A 17,989-nucleotide genomic window follows, 5' to 3' on the forward strand; every position below is an offset into this window, starting at 1 on the left:
TGGGATTGTTGTTTTTGCTGTTACCATCAAACTTAGTGGCAGGAACGCAGCCTGCGGGGAGGGGGGGAGTTCCTTTGTAAGATTACTGGAACAAACACTGAAGCTGAAAATGGTAATGTGCCTGTTCTTGTGAAAAAAATATCTGGATGGCTTTGTTTCTAGGTGGTGGTGATGAGTTTAACTTTTTTTCTTTTTAAAGGACAAGCAGCTCTGCTATGGAATTTGAGGTGAAGTGAGAGGTCAGAGCCTAAATAGCATGGGAGGTCAGCAGAAGGATTCCAGTTGTCAGGGTCAATTTCAGCTGGAACTAGAAGATAGGGATACAACTTTTTGCCCACTCTTTTTCTGGGGTTCCCTTTCAATTCTTGTGCAGCCCTCTCCTCTCTCTGCATGCATACACACATCATAGTAGTACTGAGGTGGTAAGCAGCTAGTATCTGCAGGTACTGGGGCAACAATGGTAGCTTTATAGTTTAATTTGCAGGCACTTTGATGCCAGCATTTGCTTTTGTTTATCTGGATATACATTAGGAATGAAGTGAATACAATACACTTACGGAATGTAAGGGTAAGGCCATTTGTGGCTCAGACTTCATAGGCATCCTGTACTGTGTAGAGGCTGTCTTTTTTTAGAGAATGGAGTAAAAACTCAAGTGCTTGTGGTCTTTTAATTGATAAAAACATTTCAGTGAGCTGTGATTTCCAAAATAGAGATAGTAATGAATGTTATAATGCTTCTACAAAATGAGGGATGAAGGAAATAATATTATGTAACCCTCTTCCGCTGGCTGAGCCTTACTGGCAATACTTGATGGTGCTTTGAGTTGGAAATGTTGAATGAGCAAGCAAGCTATCTGTTGTTTTTCTTTCTAGCTGAGCATGCAAGATAGAGCTTGCCTTCTGAGACATGTTTATTACCCTCCCTCAAATATTTTTTCTATGCCACATCTTGACTCAAGTGTTCGTATAAACAAACAGATGCTTCACCATATGCACATGAGTATCAGTATTATGTCTGTTTTAAGTGTTTACATTTTATATATTTAGCAGGCATCATCACTAGGGAGGGAGGGTGTGTGTGATTGTCCACTGTTTTTCCTGATTCATAGAGGGTGATTCACTCAACTTTCTTTGGGTTTTGCTTGCATAAATTGGTCAGTCTAGTGATTTACCTCAGTGTAAAACATCTAATGTGTAAAAAACACCACACCTGGCTCTTCATTTATTTTTTTCCTCTTGAATTGCTCATTGTTGATACAAAAACTATGAAGCATTAGTCAATGTGAACATGTGCACTTTTAACATATAAAATCATACTGTTTGGGTGAATCTAAGCCCATTTCAGTCTGATTTTTGACCTAGAACAGAAACTGCCTTGATTTCGCCCAAGTGCACCATGCAAATAGTCATCTGTGGGGTGGTCTCTGAGGGCAGGGTTGGCTAATGTGTCGTCCAAACATGCCCTGAGAGAAAAGTAGCACAGTTTAGCTTGCTGAGAAGAATAGCTGGGCTTTTAAGCACTGTTATTGTAGAATTGGGAAAGGTGCAGAAAAGGGCAACCAAAATGAACAAGTGGCTGGACAGATAAAAGGAATTACAGTACATAGTTAAACTATGGAATTTTCTATCATAAGATGCAGTGGTGGCCACTAATTTGGATGGCTTTAAAAGGGGCTTAGATTCATTGAGGAGAAGGCTATTAATGGCTGTTAGTCCTGTTGGCTATCTGTCGCCTCAATATCACAGGCAGTATGCCTATGTACACCAGTTGCTGGGGAACATGAGCGGGAGGGTGCTATTACACTCATGTCCTATTTGTGGGTTTCTCATAGACAATTGGATTTCTACTATTGAACAGAATGTGGGACTAGATGCGCCCTTGCTTTGATCCAGCATGGCTCTTCTTGTGAGATGCTTTCCCCCATTCCGTGTTAAAGATTTTATTGGATGTTTACAAAACAATCTTAAGTTACAATTTTCAAACAGTTATGAAATAATCATGCATGCTGGTCCATTTAAATTTCAAAGAGTAGGGTAGCCACTTTAACATCACCGAAAGAGGACACAGATTTAAATAATTTTTATATGCTAATTAATAGCTTTAGCTGCAAATTTAGAAATCATGAATATAATTTAATGAAATGCACTGCATCAAACCATGGTGGGGAAGACTGTGACCAGATTACCTGTGTGTTTACTCAGTCAGCAATTCGGTTGTAAGCATTGAGGAGCAACTTCAAAGCCCCTCCTCTCCATCCTTATATTTTATATGTTGTTATCTTTAAATTGGACAGCCCTTCAAGTCGAGGACACCTTCAAATGGAGGACTGACCACAGTAAAGGATTCCTGCATTGAGCGGGGTGGACTTGATGGCCTTATAGGACCCTTCCAACTCTACTATTCTATGTAAAGTAGAACACATGGCCACATATAACTTTCCATACACCCTCCTCCAACTTTGAAGAATACCTTAAAAACTAGCGGATGAACATTGATCAGTGTAGTCCATTTATTCTGGACATTAAAGAATAGAGTAAGGTAGCCACTGGTTGAAAGCATAAACTAATCCCCTCCCAGTTAAATTAATATTTTAAACAATCCACAAACACAACACACACACGCTGAAACGAACTGAAGAGGGAAAACAGGCCCACACTCCGTTCTTGCCAAAATAACCCCGAAGTATATTCCAATTTCTCTCTTTTGTTCATTTCTCTCTTCTTGCTAGCCCTGTTGTACAAAGAGAAGGCTTGTGGGAAATGTAGTCCACCAAGTACGTGATGGGAATTGTGGTCTCAGTTCCACTCCCCCTGGCCCCCACCCTTTTCTTTCGCGCCGCTGCCTGCACCAGGAGCCGCCTGGCCGGCTCCGCCTCTTCCTTTCCCGGGCTGTGGCCACGCGCGGCGGTTCCGCTTACTCCCTTGGCCGCCCGGTGGGCCCTCCCCGCCATTGTAGGAGGCCGCGCCCTGCCCTCAAGTTCCTCAAGCGCTCGGGCCGGTAGCGAGGAGCGCGGCCAGTGTCTGGTGAGTCGGGGCGGCTGCGGGAGAGCGCTCCTCGGGGACCGTGGGGCGGCGCGGGGAGGCGAAGGAAGGAAGGAAGGACGAGGGGCTGGCGCTTCCTATTCGGGGGTGGGAGAGAGACGGAGTTGCCCGGGCCCAGAGGCTGGGCTTCGACGGAGTCTCTCCGCACTCTCGCTCTTGGAGGAAGCCTCGGAGAGGGGCGGCGGGGCCGCTGGAGGAGGAGGAGGAGGAGGAGGTGGGGAGAGTCTAGCTGTTCTTGATTTGTGGCGTTGCGGGCAGGTGGGTGAAAAGACTGGGGCGTGGTGGAGTTCTCCAGCTGGCAGACGAGCGCGCTTCTCCAATCCAGCCTTGGGTAACGCTGAAAGCCGCAAGGCTGGTTAGGGTCGACTTTGCCTTATTCTTTCGCAGTTTATAACGGGCTCGCTTCCTAAGCCTAGGCGTGCTCGGTAACGGGACTCTTTGCTTTCACTCTTTTCACCAGTGGAAACAAACCAACAAACCAGGGTCTTCATGGGCTTTGGAAAGCTTTAGCCTCCCTCAGGGTTTGTTTTTGTTTGTTTTGGGTGCGGGGATGTCCTTCTCAGGGCCGTTTCAGCCCCAGCTTTGTGGCTTGCACAGTATCAGCAACATTTCCTCCTCCTCCCCCTTGGAGGCCAGGTGACGCAGGGCAGCTGCTGTTGCTTGTGGGCGAGTGAGTGAGTGGTGGTTGCAAGGAAGAGTTGCCGCTGGCGCCACTCACCACCTGCCTTCTCAGTCTGGGAGGGGCAATGGTAAAGATCGGGTCTGTCACGCTGCCCGAGGGAGATCTCAGGTGAGATACTGGTGGCAGCTACTGCCTGCTCGGCTCTTCCCTCCTGAGGCATTGGAGGGGAAATTGTGGGGCTGCCTAGAGAGTGCATTTAAAGAATGGCTATTAGACATGATGGCTTTGTGTTATCGTCAGTATCAGATGCCATAAGCCTCTAAATATTAGTTGCTGGGTAACAGGAGAGTGGTATTGTGCTCATGTTGATGGGAATCCCATAAGCGGAACATCTGGTTGGTCACTGTGGGAACAGAATGGTGGACTACATAGACCTTTGGTCTGATTCAGTAGGGCTCTTCTGCGTGCTTAAGAACTGGAGAAGGCAGTAGTTGCTCCATCCTCCTTTTACTTGCCCCCTCGCTCTGGGCAGTACAGTGGGAGCAATTTTCCTGAAACATCCAGAGAGAGAGAGAGAGAGAGAGAGAGAGAGAGAGAGAGAGTGTCTGCCTTTGCCCAACCACTTCCCCCTCTCTAGACAGTGCAGGCGTGCAAGTGGGCAGAGTTGGCTGTTTGTACAAGGAGTAGCCGCTTCACCTCTAACTTCCTGTACTTTTTCTTTGCATGGTAGAGGGGTGGGGATTGGGCCCAGGGAGCCCAGTCATTTCTATTGCACCATCCAGAGAGGGAGGGCAAGCAAGCAGAATTGCTTCTTTACCCAGGCTGCCTTATTGGGACCACTCCTCTTTGTTTTGCTGCCCATAGGAAGATGCTAGCAAGCAGGTAGAGCCTCCCAAGAGAGAATGGGAGAGTGAGCAATCAGAAACATTGACTGGATTCACACAACACACTAACTCACACTCAGTGGTTGAGTGTGGGTTGTTGTTGAACTGTGGGTTAGCATCTTGTCTGAACCAGGACATTTTATTTATTTATTTATTTATTTATAATATTTATATACCGCTCCCCATTGAAAAATTTCAGAGCGGTGTACAAGATAAAATGAAAATAAAAACAGAATAAAACAGTTAAAACAAAATTTAAAAGAAGCAAAAACAGAAATCCAAGGCTGCATATTAAAGAAAGGCTTCTTGGAATAAAGATATTTTCAGGAGGCGCCGAAAGGAATACAAGGTTGGCACCAGCCTGACCTCCAGAGGCAGGGAATTCCACAGGAGGGGCGCCACCACGCTGAAGGCTCTTCCCCTGGTGGATTCCAATCGGAGGATGAATCTATGTGGAACCACCAGGAGCAGGCCCTCGGATGACCTCTGACCGGGCAGGTTGGTAAGGGAGAAGGTGCTCTCTCAGGTATCCTGGTCCCAAGTTGTTTAGGGCTTTGTACACAAGTACAAGAACCTTAAACCTGGCCCGGTAGCGAATAGGCAGCCAGTGCATTTCCCTCAGGAGAGGAGTTACATGCTGGAAAGGGGCAGCTCCAGACAACAGCTGAGCTGCAGCATTCTGCACTAGCTCTAGCTTCCGGAGCAGCTTCAAGGGCAGCCCCACGTAGAGTGTGTTGCAGTAATCCAATCTTGAGGATTAATTTTCTGCAGGGTGGCTTGTTAACCTCGGTGTCTGGCTTATTTTTCTTGAACAAGCCACCTTGAGAAATTATGGTTTGTTGTTGGGTTGTTCAGGGTGATTAACAAGCCACCCTGCAGAAAATTTCCTGGGTTCAGATCAGATAGTTCAACAAATAACTCATGGTTTAACAATAACCCCACTCAGTCACTGAATGTGGATTAGCATGTTGTGTGAACAATCCCACCTGCTCAATCCTTTCTGTGTGATGACAAAAAGAGAGGGGCTGTTGTTTTCGTGTTACTTTGCACCAACCCCCAAGACGATTGAGCAAGTGATGTTTGTAAGGAGCAGCTGCCACTGCTTTTGATGGGGTACCTGCCCTATTCCTCTAGGAAGCTCTATCTTCATGCTTTGAGCACAAAGGTGGGGAGGATTGGGCACATTGGAGCTTCCCAGAAAGAGAAGTAACTACCACCCCACTTGCTTGTCTTTCCCTGCCTCCTCCCCTCAATGATGCAGTACGTAGGATTGGGCTTGCTTGTCCAAACCCTACCCTGAAAAGCACAGAGGGAGAGCACAGGTGAGCAAGTAAGATGATGATGTGGCTGTTCTATATGCAAGTAGCTGCCTCTGCATACTTGCATGCTTGTACTTCCCCTGGGAGCCACAGAGGTAGTAATTAGGCCCCCTGTGCTACCAGAGAAGAGAAGAGGATGAATGAGTGGACAGCAGCAGCACTCTTTCTCTTTCTGATTACTTCTTCGGGGCCCAGTCCTCTTCACCATGCCACTTAGAGAGAGTGCTTGTGATCTGATCTGCCACTTCTGCTCACTTGACCATCTTCTTTCTTGGTGGCACGATGGGGAGGATCCGGCTGACTGGAGCAAAGAGGGCTGCAGAGCCAAAGACTTGTTGCTGTGGATATCCCTACTTCTTAAAACATGCTCACTGCTGACCTTTGCATTCTAGAAACTGGAATATCTTGCATCACCTGCATAATGTTTCAGTGGAGAATGGGAAGGTCAGATCTGCTCCTATTCTCAGATGGTCAAACAGGGAGTATATTCTTTCTTCTTCAGATCCTGAGCGTCTTATGGTGTGTGTATTGGGACAGGGAGGAACTTTTTCTACTCACTCCCTCTGCCCCTGCCTTTCCAGCTTGCTGACTGCAGATCAGGATGTTGCATCAAACACTGAGAAGGGGAGTAGATAATTTTATTCTTGTTCCAGGAAGGTGCAACTATTTGCATTTGCAGTTCCATGCTGACATTCTGGAGCTACAGCAACTCTCCCCACCCCATGTGGTTAATAACACCTTTTTAATTTAGCAGTCATTAAACGCAAGATATTTGTTAAATCTTACTATGGTTGGAGCAATTCCTTTCAAAGCTGAAAGTGTATTTTTAGTTGTACGCTACATTATATTGAAAAGCTAAATATGGGATGGAAGCTCCCTTCTAGTCTATCTTCTATGATATAGTGTATAGCTTCCTTGGGAAATAAGTATTGAACATATTGACTGCCAGCTAGTAGACCAGAAATACTGAATGTTGTCTTATTTGAATCTCAGTGTGCAAGCTGTTTTTTCATATTGTGTTTATGTGAGGCTGCAGGAAAAGGAAGTAGGAAACTAGTTTGGAAGAGTTGAAAATACGAGTCTTGTGGAACCTTGAAGACTAACAAATTAATTTTGGAATAAACTTTTATGGACTATAATCCACTTTCATCACATGCATGGAGTGTTAACAGAGTTTAAGGGTGGTGGTGGTATATAAACTGGAAACTCTCCATAGTACATGCATCTGATGAAGTGGATTCTAGTCCACAAAAGCTTATGCCAGGCTGCTGCAAGACTCTTTATTGTTTTTACTGCAGTAGACTATCATGTCTATTAGGATTTTGAAATTGAAAATAAAGGTATCTACTTGGCTTTCTAATTGCCTTCCTTGAAGCAGAAAAACAAATGTGCCTGTAAATCCTAATCTCTATCTATAAAGCGGAAAGTATGTGTGCGAGTTTGTAGGTCTGGAGCTGTTTACCCACTTCCAGTTGAGTTAGAAACTTGAAATATGGAATGCTGATAGGTCTGGCTGTACAATGTACCAGAAAAATCTAGAAACACATTTTTTCGGTTTTAAGTACTTTTAAAGAATTTAATTAAAAAACATAGGCTGATGCCTACAACTCCCAGCATGCTTTGGGTGGAACTCCCAGCATGCCTTGGGCACGAGGCCAGACAGGCCAGACTTACCAGCCTTTTGCAGCCATTGTGAGTGCACGGCTGGGTGGGTGCTGCATTCCAGGCTCCTAAGGTTCGTCTCAAGGAGTCAACCCAATTCCACATGAAAGGCACCCCGTCCTGATATTGCTGTTTTCTCAGAATCTGCCTCTAACCTGAAGGGAGAAGGGTGTGCATGGCCTTGGCCCTTAAGAGGGAGGCAAGGAGGGAGGGAAGGGGAGGCACAAAATCTGCGCATGCCCAGAAACACGCCATCTGCAGAGGCACAGCATTTGAAAACTGCCGCCTGCAGCGCCTTTCTCTCTACAGGCTCCAGGGTCTGTGCTGGCCGTATGCCAATGACATTGTCAGTCTGAGGGAGCCTGTGGTGGAGAATGGGGGCTTGCTTGGAGGCTGAGCAGCGGCTGGTGAGGGGCCTGGGTGCCGTAGTGAGGGGCAGTTTGGTTGCTGGGATACCGTGAAGGGGTACTCCAGGGGTCTTTCTCCCCTTCCTGTCCTCTCCTTAAAGATGAATAAGTCGCAGATATATTTCTTATTTATCAAATAAATGAGATAAACCTTATTCAGGGACCTGAGCAACACCGGGAATATCAGCTAATGTATTAATATGGAGTTAAATGAAAGTTTTTACATTTTTCATGTTTGTTTCAATTACTTGTGCTAGTTGTCTTTGTTCATCATTATCTTGTCTAAGTTTGTTTAATCGTTAGCCTTGGTCTTGCAGATATGGGTCTTGGGGCTGTCCCTTGCACATGTGTACACTGCAGCAGGTGCAGGAGGTGAGTAGTACTAGTAGGAAAGAATGTAGGAAGGAATCCTTAGAATGCAGAATCTGAAGCAGAACTCTAATAGTAGGACCTAGAAGCTCAAAGGAAGCAATGTTCTACTCACGGCTACAATATTTGAAATGTGACAGTGTTACTTTGAAATCTAAGCTGTGAAAGCTTAGAATACCTTTTATAGCCATTCCCAGACAATGCTCACAGCCTTATTACACTGTAGTTGTGGGGAGATTTAGAAGAAGTGAAAGACTTTAAAATTTGCCTCTGTGGGTTTGGTCAAAATGAATATATCACATAAGCACTGTGGATTAGATATGTCAGTGTAAGAAATAAATTGCTTATGTTCTAGACTAGATGCCTCTTGTTTCTGTTCTCGGAATGGTTGTAGAGGTGTAAAACTGAAAACCACAACTGTTGCATTATTTTCATGAGCAGCCAGTAGGACAAAAAATAGTTCATAAAAGGGTAACTCAGCCACAAGCAACTTTCTGAATATGTATGAACTGTAGTAAAATACAAATAGTTATATTTTAACCATTTATGGTACTACTAGAATTTACTATTTATAAATAGATTTTTTATGTTTATTCATTTCAATTTTTTTTTGCAGAATTGGATTTTTGTGTGTGCGAACTTCTCAAAACAAGTGTCTGCTATACATATAAAGATATTAAAAATAATTTTGGCACCACAGATGTTACTATCTGTGCCCTGATGTTACTATTTTTTTAACCTATAGAGGAAATGTCTTTAAAACATTCACATAAAGAGTTGTCTTATGACTAGTGCCTATAATAGTTTGAGGTTATAGGTCAATTGTATAAATGTCTCCTCAGGAATAAGTTTCATTGAGTTCAATGGGGCTTACTCCCAGGTAAGTGGGCATAGGATTCTAGCCTTAGCATGGGAATAAGGAAGTTGGATACTTTACAATTTTGTCTTCTCTTTTTCCCTCCATTGTTCTTCCTTTCTGTTTCAATTTGGCCTAGCCTTTCCCTCACAAAATACAAAGAGCAAACAAAAATGAAACACCCATGACTGATAGATCAAAGCAAGTTTTGGTAATTACTGGACAGAAAAAAAATGTTACTGGATAGGGGGAAAAAGCAATTAATTTTTTTACAAGTCATTTTTTGATTTCTTTTAAGCATATATTTTCTTTTAGCATTCACTTTGCTATATGCTATATTGTCTTTCTTTCATAACTAACTGCTCTGCCTTGCTTGGTGAGAAGAAAAAGTGAAATTTCATTTTAATGAGACTATAAATGTAGGTGTAGCATGTTTATGATGAGATTTAATTGTGTTATTTTTTAAGTTAGAGCAAAATTTAGTATTTTATTCATGCTTTTTCTGTAATCAAATTTTTAAAAATCCAATTTAAATCAAAATAATCATTTTTTAAAATCATTGATTTTTATTCATCCTGACTGCTCCTATATTAGTAAAATTAGGTGACAATATTGGGGCACCGCCATATAAGAAGTTCCATATTTTAAGTGATTGTTTCCTTTGGGTTGGAGATTTAGCTGATCAAAAAACATTTGGTTAATTGACTGATCAAATAATGGTCAAGTATTTTTTAAAATATTGTTATCAGAACAAGTAAGACAAACATAATCAGGTTAAACACTTAAGCTAATTACAAAAATAAATTAGATAGCTGTTATTGTAAAACTGAGACAAAATATATGTTATTACATTTTTATTCTGCCCTTCTTCTCATAATGCCCAGTGTGGCATATATTTCTCTCTCGACTCTTTGATCCTTGCGGCTGCTCTGATTGAATAGGCTGAATGTTGGGTGAGTGGCCCAGCATCACAGATTCTCTTCATGGACAAGTAACAATTTCAACCTGGATCTCTCTGGTTCTAGTCTGACAATCCAGCCTTTCCCACCTGGTGCCTTCCAGGCGTTTTTGACTTGAACTTCCACGAGCCCCAACCAGCATGGCTAATAGTCAGGAATGCTGGAAGTTGTTGGCCAAATATTTGGAGGCACTAGATTGGGGGAGAGTGCCTTACGCTTTGGCTTGTGCAGCTGATAACCACTTTATATTCTTTTTTGGATATACCTACAGCTGTAGCAGGTAGCTGGTAGGAGAAACTTTGCTGTGCTGTAAGGTTTGCTTGAACTGGTGTAGCACGAGGGTGACAAACTGCCCTCTCACCAAGTATTGCTAACAAATTACACAAATAATGACATAAGGGTAAACCTGCTAAACATATTGACCTTTTTACAACATTTGAGAATATTTGATTACAGTGAAATAATAGGTGACCAACTGAGAATATTTGATCCATCAATTGACCAGCGTGCCAAGCCTTTTGTTTCTTGGGGCCAACATAACAACACATCAATCAAATTCAGTATGACTTACTAATTAATTACCAGCAAAGTGCAAAAATAGTAATGGATTAAAGGCCAGTGGTCAGGTAACAACTGAGATCAGAAACCTGACTGCTAAAAGTGCTAAACAAATGAATCATTCCAGGTTTTTGTAAATTTCACGAAAACATACAACAAGAGATAAATGCAGTCTACTTTGGAAAAATTGTGTATGGTATATTTAGGAAGTTTATTGCAAATTGGTGCTTATGCAGTTTGTCTTGTGTACTACTCATGGATTATTACATAAAATTAAACTGTGCATAATAGTTTAATAATTAATAGTTACTTTAGTCAAAAGTACTTCAAGAATGTATACTATTGTCTGCTTCAGAGGAAGCCACAATGATGAGAAGAAACCTGGAACCAGGAAAATTATTTCACAACTGTCTACTGTAGACTTCCTCCTAAAATAGCTACTTTAAAGCACTAAGTGTAGATAATTTATTTCTTTACAGCAGAAGTAGGCAGGCTTTAGGCTTACGAGATTTAATTACTAGAGGGTAGCTGTGTTAGTCTATTGCAGCAAAAACAACAGAGTCTAACAACACTAGTAAATTTATTCTGGCATAAGCTTTTGTGGGCTTCAGTCTAGTTCATCAGATCTGTGGAGTATTATGGAGAGTTTCAGGTTGAACCCCAAGGTTCACTAGCCAGACCCAGGTGCAAAGTAGTAGCTCAAGAAGGCAGATACAGGAATTTGTTCTTAGTACCAGAACTGGAACTCTCACAGATCAGCTCCAGTTTTTTCCCAAGCTATCTTGATTTCAGCAGGGTAATTTAGGAGGGCGGAAAAGACCTTTTGTTGTTGCTATTGTTAAGCAATTGGGAGTCAGAATTCTTGTTGATCTACTGCAAATCACCTGGAGATGTACCAGTAGATCCTTACCTACCTTCTGCCCACCCCTCACTTGCAACTGCTTGTACTCATCATCATCATCATTATTATTAGTAACAGTATTTTACTATTTAACTTTTGTATTAATATGTAAGATGTTTTATGCGCCTTATTTTTACATTAAAATGTTTGGCAAATCCTGTGTTAATGACATTTTGTTAGGGAAGTAGTACGACTTGTAACAAAAAGAACCATCCAGGCTTTGTTAAGGTGTATTTCCTCAGCACTCAATTTCTTTACTCTGGTAACATTCTGAAGCACTTCAGAATGTTGGCATGAAGTTTGTGCCTGTTTATTTGTGTTATTTGTATGCCAGTCCGTTACAAACCAACATAACATTAAAAACAAAACAAAATACGACAACTCACAGTACCCCAAAATTAAACGCGCTCACACTTTAAATAGAGAGATCCAGAATTATTTAAAAGGCTTCGATGAACAGAAAGATCTGTTGTCAAAAAGACAAATGGTACCTAGTAAGTCCCTAGTAAGTCCCACTGTTGTCAAAAAGACAAATGGTACCTGGCAGCCACTTAATTTCATTCAGTGTGGGCATGGCAGTAGGGCCTCTGAGGAAGATCAGGCTTTGAGTAGGTACATAAATCAGAAGGTAGTCTTTCTTGGTTTGCATGTTAAAACCAGCATTTAAAGTTGGGCCCAGAAACTGACCGGGATACTGAGTAGTAATATATATTAATGGGTACAATGGTAATAGCAAAAATTGAATGTCTTGCACAACTATGAAAGGTGCTTTGATAGATTTATATTTTATTTCCATCCTGCCCCCTTTTAAGGTCCTTGGTGAGGTAAGGTATGTTAAGCTTGCTATCATTGGAGCATGGTGTTGGCATAGGGATTAGGTTTGTCTCTTAGATATGCTCAGCCCAGACTGTTTGAGACTTTGTAAGTCATTGTCAACCCATTGAATTGAGCATTAGGAAGCCAGAGAAGTTACTAGAGTCATATTTTACCAATAACCCATTCCATTAGAAGGAATGTCATCATAGCATTTTGCGCCACCTAAAATTTACAAAACATTATCACGAACAGCCGTTCATAAATTGTCTACCCTCAAAACTTATCAGTGAAGTTATGAATAATGGTTGCTTGGTCTTCATCTGAGCGAAAAATCTTTAACCATCTGAAGAAATGCAGCTAGTACAAAACATACTCCTAGCCACAGGGTCCAACCATAGCCTGGCTGCTCCCTTTGCTGTAGTGAGAGATCAGACAGGCTATGGTGAGCAAGGTGAGCCCACGGCTTCCTCCCAATACTAGAACTGTAAAGCTGGTGGGACACACACACACACACACACATACACATGCGATCTCCTCCCCAGCCACAAACATAGGTAGTCGTCTACAATTTGTTCTAGCTTTGCTCTTGCTGGGTGCAAGTAGAGACCCAAAACAAATCCCTAGCTTAGGGCTAGAGAGGGACAGCAAAGAAGCATAGTGAGTCAGTGTGCCTCTTCCTCACCAGCTTTGAGCCTGGGCAGAGCCCTTGGCTGGAATTCTAGCTCCCAGGCAAATGCAGAGAACGCTGTCACCCTTCTGCTTCTTGCTAGTTTTTAGCTGGAGGGGGACTGCAGAGGTGCTTTGGTTTGTGCTGATCTTGTGCTGCATTTCAAAAATGCAGCATGAAGTCAAGGACAAGAACTCACTTCTTGGGGGAGGGGCATTTGCTGGCAACCACAATTTTTTCATGGGCCACAAAGGCCACACAAAATTTGTTGACTTCCAGGCTTGGTAGTGAATGCAGAAGTACTACAAACCGCAAGCCAAAGGGAGTCGTAGAAGCTTAAAGGCCAGTGATGGAAATCCCAACCCCACCCAGGAATTTATTTTAGTTGAGTCATCTGGTCCCTGATTACAGGTGGTAAACTACTGTTGATTTTGATAATATAGTAGAAAGTTTGGATATTTATTTATTCTGGTTGATTTCCAGAGGAGTAGCCATGTTAGTTTGTTGCAGCAAAAACAGCAATTTAAAGATTACGGCATATATTCTGGCATAAGATTTCCTGGACACTGTTGACTTCATCAGATGTATCTATTCAGGATGCTGGTTGTTCTTATAGATACATGGTAATTGGCTTTTCAGCTTAATTTTTTTTATAATTGAAGTCTGTTCTCAAGTATTATTTTATCAAAGGTTATATTAACAGAATTGCAAGATGGTAGTTCTTATGGGGCATTTATAGGGAAAGCTTAGCAATAACAACTTGATAACTTGGCCCTGTATCTAATTTTGCTTTAGACAAAGGCATGCCTTTCAGAAGATTCTGCAGTCTTCTTAAGGGAGATGAGTCTGAAATAAGTAGCTGCTCATCAGGTCATAATGGAAAGGGATCATCCTGTCAGCAGCTTCCTAGGGTGCCTTCTTGCTAAGAGATGAGATACACTTCTTCCTAGAGAGTGATCTGGCTTTTTGGCAGCTGTAAAGATATGGGAGATTACCTCCCTTTTCCATCGCTCTCTTGGCTTGTTTCTTGTGATGTAGAGGTAATGCTTCCGTTTGTTTCAGGCAGCTGTGTAACAAAACATCAATGTTATACTGAATTTAGGTTAAGAGTACTAATTATCTACTGTCTGGAGCCATTGTAACTAGCTCATATTTATCTTTAGTGTTCTAAATATAGTGCCTTTACAAACATGAGCATGAAAACCTCTAGAGTTTAACTCAAGGGGTGGAGTGTTTTTATAATGACGAAAGATTCATTCAGTGAGGATAGTCTTCAGGAGGAAGATCATCAGTTAATTCATCAATCACTAGATCATACTATCAAACACTGGTGTAGAGGTATGTTAAGAGACATGGTGATTGTGAGGGAATGCTTCCTATGCATATAGTACAGAAAACTTGAATAGTTTTTTTAGTTACTAGTACTTGAATAATAGTGGGTGGAATATTCTGGAAAAAGACAAATTTCTGCTTGGCTCTTTGTAGTTGGTAATGTGCATAATAAAAACTGATGTTAAATTTATCTCCAGGATAATGGTATCTGTCCTGCAGAGTAAAAATAGCTAGCTCTTTTTGTGCATGTATTGGTGAAACCTTTTGTGCCCCATCTCTTACAGGCACACAAGTTGGAAATGTTTTGGAATACGGAAGTGTGGATGATCTAATAGTTACTGTAATTTTTTCAGTCTCTGTTAAGCAACATTATCCATGTGATAGCCCATAGTGAATACATTAGGATTTAGAAGATTTGGGCTTCATTCATGTTCCTTTCATTGCTTTCCGGTGTGACTGTTGGGCAAGCTTCTATGTGAAGCTCTACATTTCACCCACACTGTATAATAGCAGGCAGATCATAATTCTCTTTGGTGCAGAGACTCTGCCTGTTCTTGAGACCCAGCATTATAAGCTATCTTCAGTAGAATACCCTGTTTCATTTTAGGCTTGTCTTATACAACGTTAGTCATAGTACAATGGAATGCAACAGAGAGCATTATTAGATTTGGCTCATATTTAGCACCAGACAATGCTACATAATTCAGGATATACAGTATGTGGATGGAGCATCTTTTGCTTTTGGTGTTTCAAGACCTTGTAGCCATGCTCTGGAGACCTTCTAGATATATATTGAAATTTTCTTACACTAATGCAGGATCAGAACCTTAGTGTGTGGGAGGAGTAAGGGGCTTTTAAGAACTGGATCAGCACCTTCTGTAGAGTAAAAATAAAGACATAGCTACCGGTTAAGGATTTAAAGGAATAGGGTTTTCAGTAATCTTACAACTGTCTTTTTCAAATATGCAAAAACCACCTCTTCCTACAATGAGGCATTTTTAACACCCACCACCCACTCACTCAGTCCACTTCTGGCTGCTGTTATTAGCCAGGATGGACAAGGGTTTCATACACATGTAGCTGGTTTTACCTCCAATAATCCTGTCTGCATCCCCAAGTTGCAGAAACTGAAACTAGAACTGGGCTGTCATTTGCATCCCAGTTCTTTTCATCCATTCTTGGTAGATGAGGACTGAAATGAAATTGCCCTGAAAATTGGGAAGGCAGGAGCAGTTTTAGAGATTTTTTTGCCCAGGTGTGGGTTTACCAGTTAGTCTTATCATATTTATTGGGATAAGGTGGCTGAAGGTTTTTTCCCCCCTCTAACTTTTTTGAACAGTCTTGTTGGCTGCTCTTCACAACTGGGGAGACTCCTACTGCAGCATCATGAGTTCCTCTGCCAGATCAGGAAGAGGAACTAGCTGCATCCCTGAAATCCTCTAGCGTGTTTTTTTAAAAACAAAAAAACCACTAAACTTAATGAAACGAAAGAGTTATAATTTAGATCAGAGTCACAGTACTTTGGCGTGGGGGGGGGGGGGAGAGAGAATAACCTTCCCTTTCCCATGCACTGTGAGCCCAAGCCAAATTGGATCCTGTACATGTGGCAGCTATACTTAGGAAAAGCTATTCCATTGGTATTTGTGGAGGTTCTTATTTGGATCAGAAGCACTGGCCTCCCCAGCCACAGGCCTTATCCAAATTGTGGCTCCCACATGTGGCAGCTGCAGTTGGACAGACAATCCTAACTTGGGCAGCTACACTTAGTCCATCTTGCACAGACCATCCTTACAGGACCCCTGCCAAGGGCGGGTGTTCAACTGAGGGAACAACCCTCAGCTGTCTATGATAATGGAGCTTTCCCCATCCCTAGATCACTCTCATTCAGCAGAAAAACAGGTCCAAGGTGTGTGCAGCTGAATGAGCGTGGCTAGAAATTGCCTATGATTGCCATGGTAGTCATGAACTCCTGAGCCACTCCTGACAGAGAGGCTTTACTGTGGACAAAAAATCCCCAGGCTGGTTGTTAATAAGCCCTCCTAGTGGACTCAAATATCATCCCCGAGGTTGCATGTAACAACTAACTATGAGCTCGCGGGTAATGACTAAGGATGCATTTGCTGCTTCTGCTTTCCATCCAGTTTCATCCACAATCCATGTTTAACCCATGGGTTGTAAGGGCCATGTGGGGAGCAAGCGAGCTGTCTCCCACCTGCTCACTGCTTTTGCTTAGCATAAGGTTTTATCAACTCAGTAACGGTCCATTCCTGGGTTGTTTGATGTGATGTCTGAACCTGGAACTCCGGATTGTTGAGAGGCAAACAGTCCAGAGTTTGAAAGCATGGTTTCAACAACTCTCGGTTGTTTGCCCCTCAACAACCCAGAGTTTCAGGTTCAGACATTACATCAAACAACTCAGGAATGGGGCATTCCTGGGTTGTTGATGAAACCAGATGGAAAGCAAAAGGGGCGAGTGCGTGGGAGGCAGCTCACTTGTTCCTTTGCGGCTCTGGCATCACATGGGTAAAGAACCCATCAGTTGTTGTTAGGTGCAAACCAGGTCTTAGTATCTAAAAATAAATTTGATTAGTTTGTCTAGGAAAATGTTTCCTAAAATCATTAGTTATAGGCTGATTTACAAGAGGTTATGCTGCTTGCAAGTGCTGTAGAGCTTTCTGTTAAGTTTGTTCTCTCTCTAATCCCCTGTTTCAGATTGCTGTTAACATAATTTAAACATGTGTTCCAAATGTATATGTTGTAAGTGTGTAAGAAGGGGTTTTATTTTAAACCCACCAAAACCATCCTGTCTACAACACCTACTAATGTTAGGTGATTTACAGAATATATGAAAACGTTACAGAGATTCTATTTTGTAGCATACAAGAATAACTGTTTGAGCTACGTTTGCAAGGAAATTGCTTTTAAGAACAGATTTGTGCAGGTCAGTACAAATGCATTTAAAGTTTCTCTTATAAACTGATTTTTAAACTTTCCTCTAATGTTTCACTTGAATACCTATGACCTAATATTGTCATGTTGCTACAAATATCTAAGATGAACAATATTTTCTACCAATCTGTGATCCTGTATCCCATCAGCAGAGTGATACTTCTAAGGCCATTTCTACACCTGTCTTCTCCCCCGGGATCATCCCAGGATTATCCCTGTGCATCCAAATGACACACAGGGGATCCTGGGAGCAGGCAGGGATGATCCCTCCATTTTCCTGGGATAATTATTATTATTTATTTATATAGCACCATCAATGTACATGGTGCTGTACAGAGTAAATAATAATAATAATCCTTAGGTGTAGAAAGGGCCTCTGTCTCTACTGTGGTGTGTTGGAGATTCTCCTCATAATCTCTACTGAGAAGTGATGGTCAGATCAGTAGCTAGTTTTGATCCAAATAGCACCTCAATGTGTTTTAATCTTTGAGAGCAGCAAAATTTCCCCTCTACAGCTGTGGTGTAAGGAGATGAAGCTGTAGTACTTTGGACAACAATAATTAGTGTGGGTTATCTAGTTCCTAATGGGGAAAACAAGGGTACATTTGCATATAGGAGGTGTAGGGGAGCTGACGGTGCTAATGTG

General features: G+C 42.1%; 1 protein-coding gene across 1 annotated transcript in view; it reads left to right on the top strand.

Annotated features, from left to right (window-relative positions):
• Nucleotides 1-2,901: 2,901 nt before the first annotated feature.
• The window catches only part of PAK2 (p21 (RAC1) activated kinase 2), a 45,637-nt gene continuing 30,549 nt past the window's right edge, over nt 2,902-17,989 (top strand). Inside the window, exon 1 of the mRNA XM_063132298.1 lies at nt 2,902-3,024. The gene's annotated coding sequence lies outside the window, so the exon portion shown is untranslated. The remainder of the gene's footprint in view (nt 3,025-17,989) is intronic.

The sequence above is a fragment of the Elgaria multicarinata genome, chromosome 8 (genome assembly GCF_023053635.1).
Source record: "Elgaria multicarinata webbii isolate HBS135686 ecotype San Diego chromosome 8, rElgMul1.1.pri, whole genome shotgun sequence".
Classification (NCBI taxonomy): Eukaryota; Metazoa; Chordata; class Lepidosauria; order Squamata; family Anguidae; genus Elgaria; species Elgaria multicarinata.